Below are 5,599 nucleotides of genomic sequence, written 5' to 3'. Positions count from 1 at the left end.
CAATGTACAGCGCACCTTTGTGCTACTCAGGAATATGTACAACACCCAATGATATCTACCCCAATATCGACATATTCGTCAAGCGGCTGCCTGCCACGACAACTAACCCCGAAAGTGCATTCAACGTGTGGCTGATTCAGGGAGGCCCAGACATTTCATAGGCCGGTTGTAAGTAACATACTACAAAATTTAGAAAACATTTCATAGAAGAAGGAACACTAATGATCTAGTTGTTATGTGATGCAGTGGAGAGTACAATGATGATGTTACACTCCGAGTTAAAAGGAGAGGTCAGCGTGTACACGATGGATCATCGCGGCACCGGACGCAGCACAAAATTTGACTGTGTCGCAGCCCAGGTTACCACAACAGGATCCCCTTGGCGCGGTGATATTGATGCCACCGAAGTACCAGCATGCGCCAAGGACTTGCACATCAAATAACGGCAACCTTTCGGCTTTTTCCATGACGACTGCTGCAACTGACCTCGCGACATTCATCTCGAAATTCACAAATGAAGCAGATAACGTTGTCTATGGTACGAGCTACAGTACAAGTCTGACCGAAAGGCTCATGCATCTCGCTCCTCCTAAAGTGATCGGATATGTATTGGATGGAGTGGCTACAGCCTCAGGGGGCCCTGACGAAAAGTTCCTCTATACGTCCAGATGGGACACTGACTTTGGGGAGGTAGGTGATGCTTTCATGTCGCTGTGTCTTAGCGATAAGGACTGTAGCTCCCGTTTCAGCACCAAGAATCTCAACAGTACTCTTCGAGGTCTAATTGAGAAATTGGACAGCGATCCCAACTCGACATGTGCGGCGTTGATCACCCGCGTCGGAAGCAAGGGCAATACCTTACCGTCACACATGCTACGCTCTGCTCTTGGTACCGTGCTGATGGATATGACTACTCGAACACTCATCCCGCATCGACTGGATCGCTGTGGTCCCGAGGATATCAATATCCTGGCAAAAAAAATTTCCAATTATCAAGGCAGACAACAAAGCTGCAGATGAAAGTAATCCTTTCGACGCTCTATCACTCTACTACCTCATCGTGTTCTCTGAGATGATGGAGTCGCCATGTTCGAGATGAAAGCTCGATTCACGAACGTAATGATGAGCAATGGGGGGAGGTCTACTTGATGGGTAAGCAGTACTGTACCTTTCAAAAGAAAAGTCGGCGTTTTGCGACGAGTTCAATGTGGGCAATTATCACTCAAATGTCATCATCTACAAGCATGATCAGTACTGGAACAAAGCTGCTATGATTCCAAACCATGCAAGTGTTTTACTACTGAGTGGTAAGCTGGACCCTCAGACCACCAACAAATACGCGGAATACTTGTTGGATGCACTCCATGGTAACAAGAAGGAGCTTATTACTTTCGAATACGCAACACATGGCGCTATGGGAACGGTTGCAGGCGACCCATGGAGTGAAACGTGCGGAATGAAACTAGTCGCATCCTATGTGCGCAACGGCGGAAATCTTGGGCGTTTGGAAAAGTCGTGCGTGGACTCAACCTTACTACACCGAGCTTTGATCTGATCCGTTATATAGGTATGGATGAATAACATTATCTCTCCGACGTATCTTACTTTTAGTATCTTGCGCACTAGCCAATGATAATCGTTTCTTATTCTTTATAGCCAATTAAAGCGATCTCCGTTTCATTGGGCGAATCAAATTGCTTCAAGAATACAATTATATCCAATTAAAACTATAGTTTAGGGTGCAGTCGGAAGCTGAGCGATTCCGACGTATCTAGTCGAAGTTGACGACCAGATATGTGTATAGTAATACTTGCTAAAGGTTTGCCACGTATCACCTGCATATTTCTACCTCTCCGACCAAGAACAATGAGCGACTTGAAGCCCGCCAACACAAAGCGCGCGCGTGCGACGGCTTTAAAAGCGTTTGAGCGCTTCCTGTCTTTAGAGAATACTACCATGGAGCACGTCGTGGCTTTGATCGTCGCAGACTCTAGTCGCGCGAGTAGTATACTAGTGACTCTAATGGACAAGTTTGGTGTGTACTTGGCATTCCACGCTGGAGCAAAGGAGAAGCCTCTGTCGCGCCACTCCGTCGCTCAATACTTCCGCCAGGTCAAATGCTGGCTTTTGGATGAGTATCCTGTTCAAGGTGGCGCTGTAGCACGACAGCTGCTCAGCATGGGGCGTACCCTTGAACAGCACTGCAGCAAGCGTGAAAGTGGTGGGTTCGTCAAGAAGGCTATTGCGTGCACAAAAGAGGATCTCAAGAAGATGATACGCTACTTATATTCAACGGCTCGCTGTGCGTCGGACTACCAAGATGCTGCGTTGTTGTGCCTCCTGTGGTACCTCTTCGGCCGTGCATCAGACATTACGTTCGTCCGGTAGCAGCAGCTCTCCGTCGGAGCTGGAGGGGTTTTCTTTATCCGATTCATCCGCGTGAAGACGTCCGATGAGCAGTCACTGTCACTTTTTCCTGACGCTGACTTCATGACTTGTCCGCTGCTAGCGCTCGCGCTGGCCTTGATTACGCATGAGTCTCCGTGTGCAGCGTTGCTAAACCATTTGCCGGCGAAGTCGAAGGACGTTCCTGTTGACCTAGCTGCCTCGATACCATTACTGGAACTTCTTGACGACAATAGTGCCCCGAATTCTTCTCAGACGTCGCCAGGTAGCACCACTGCTCACGCGAGTTGGAATCCACGCTCTTGTCAACCGCGTGCTCGATCGCGTTGCTGGTCCTGCTGGAGTCGAAGTGTCGCTGACGTCACATTCGTTTCGCCGTGGCGGCGCGCAACACGCGAACGCAAACTAAGAGCTGGCAGCTCAATGGATCTTTGATCGCGGAGCTTGGAACTTGACTACGACTAACAAAGCCTTTGCGTACGTCTTCAACGCCCCTAAAGAAGATCATCAAGTTGCTAAGGTGCTGAGTGGGATGACGCCAAAGCAAGCCTCTTCTCTCCCGTCCCCTGAAATCCTTCGACGCTGCAACACTAGAAAAGGTTAGAGAGGTTAGCCGGAAGCTTTTCAACTCGAGCCATGATCTGGGTAACAAGGCCTTTAGCGTCTGCGCTGTTGTGAGAGATGTGCTAACAGCAACCCTCCTCCTCCACTACCCGTCGTTAGTGAAGATCAACGCGAAGACACCTGCAATGAAGACAATTCACCTATGTGCGGAACCTCTGGAGTGACGACGACCAACCTGCTTGCATGGTCACAACGGCTCACAGCGTCAAATGAACACGCCAACACCACCGCCGAAGCCATGACTGAAGAATTGTAAAGGCCAACGCTGCGTTGAATTATCAAACTGCCTTAATTGAAAGGTTAATTGAGGTCAACCGTAGCCTTGAAGCTCGAGTTAACTCGCTAGAAGCTGCAATGAACAACACCGAAGGGGAAACTTTAGCACGAGATAATCAAGCCAAGCGAGTAAGAGACGAAGATGAAATCGTACCAGTAAAGCGTCGCCGTCGATCCAAGACAATACCGCTTGTTGACACGTGGTTTGCGTGGTACACGGCTGTTCCGCGTGGATGGCAGAGTACTAATAAGCACAAGAAATCGGATTCCAAGCAGCTCGTGGCCTTCATGAGGCTCTTCATCGAAGACGGGTACGCGCTCGACGAGTTATCATCCAGCTACAAAGATACAGTACGTCAGCTCGGAGAGCTAGCGTCAAACAAAGTCACAGTGTTCCTAGGCGAGCAGGGTGTACCGTCAAAGGGATCCAACGCTGTGCTTAAGGTTCTTCGGCAGATGCACCGCGAAGGCAAGCTGAATAGTCTCATCAGTGCCTACCATCAGCGTTTTACCATCGGCAGAGTTGTAGACCCTACACCAACACAGCACCAAAGCATGCTCAAGCTGCTCCCGTAACACAATCCAATCTCTCTGTGTCCGTGTAGCTGGTTCTTATATCATGTCAATCATGTAGAGACCTGCAAGGCATTCGAGCATAAATTTTTTACCAATGGGTGGATTTGAACCACCTCCTTTCCTTTCGGGAGCTCTACCATTGAGCTACATCGGTGGGGGTTAGACAACAACAGCACAGGGATACTCATCTGGGTGCTCGACGGGGAATTAACGGTGATCCACTGTTCTTTGTGGCCGCGACATACCCTCTTAAGGCCGTTCCGAACCGGGGGCGCGCCCCGAGGATAAGCCTGTGATTGGCTGACCTGAAGTGCAACTTTTGTGATTACTGCATCAATGCGATCCGAGGCACAGATCGCGCGCCGGCCGGGATCGCGGGATCGCAAAGGCGCGGCAAACGCACAGATGATCGCTACAAGCAGGATGGAAGGCGAGACATCGTCCCGTGTACGTCGCCGGTATCTAATAGCACTACTTGTTACCACTGCTGCCATTTACCCAGCAGAACCGAGAGGGTGTATAAAGCGCCGACGCTTAAACTGGAATGTCCACAAGCAGACATTACTGCTGGAAGGTCAATTTAAGCGTTGTTACAGAATGAGTGTGGACTCCTTTGAGCGTCTGTTGATGTTAATTCGGCCGTCTATATCGCGCGATGAGCTTCAGTCTTCTCGGCGTACTGCTACAGATCCAATCTCGCCGGAGAACATGCTGCAAATGACGATTGCTTGGCTAGCCGGTAGCAGCTATCACACAATTCGCTGCTTAGGTGGCACGTCTGTTTCCGGCACATATGATGTATTTCACGATGTCATGAACGCAGTTTGTGACTGCCCAGAGCTTCGCATTCAATCTCCCGTGTCGTCCGAGCAGCGTGTCCATCATCTAGCTGACAGCTTTGCCAAGATTAGCACGGACGGGATCTTGAGTGGATGTGTTGGCTGTATCGATGGGTGGCTTTGTCAAATAAGGGCCCCGAGTGCGAGCGAGGTGCCAGATGTTGCAGCATTCTTTTCGGGGCATTATCAAATGTATGGCTTGAATGTACAGGCCATTTGTGACGCCCACTGCCGTTTTACCGGGTATTGTTTTAATTCTCCTGGAAAGGTTGGAGACTCAATTGCGTTCAAGAAGTGGAGCCTAAGAAATGATATACTTAAGTTACCTCCTGGATTTTACATCGTCGGCGACAATGCCTATCCACTATCAAACTCCTTGTTGGTGCCGTTCACGAAGCTGGAGCTCAAAGGCAAAGCGTACTCTGACTTCAACTTCTTTCTAAGTCAACTGCGCATTCGCATTGAAATGTCTTTTGGGCTGTTAGTGAACAAATGGCAAATATGTTCACGACCACTTGTAGTTGATTTCACGAACGTTGGCAAAGTAATTAAAACGTGTATTAAGCTTCATAACTTCTGCATCAACGAGCAACTCAAGAGCGACGACACGACAGCAAACCTACGCACGGTATCGACGGAGTATCACAACCTCACCGAGAGCTCTTACCAGCCTACCGACAACTTCAATGACGCGGACGGTTTACGTAGTGATGCACAAGGCCGAATCCTCCGACAAGTTCTCGTGAGTCACATTCAAAATTTCAATCTTCGACGTCCTCGTGTGCACTAGCGGCTACCGAAAGAGCAGACTGCTGCTGCTAAAGGCGATTCAAAACATCCAACTCCAGCTGATCAATCTGCTCTTCTAGTATCAGCTT

The sequence above is a fragment of the Phytophthora infestans genome, genomic scaffold (genome assembly GCF_000142945.1).
Source record: "Phytophthora infestans T30-4 supercont1.570 genomic scaffold, whole genome shotgun sequence".
Lineage (NCBI taxonomy): Eukaryota > Oomycota > Peronosporomycetes > Peronosporales > Peronosporaceae > Phytophthora > Phytophthora infestans.
Note: the sequence above shows the minus strand (reverse complement) of the source record.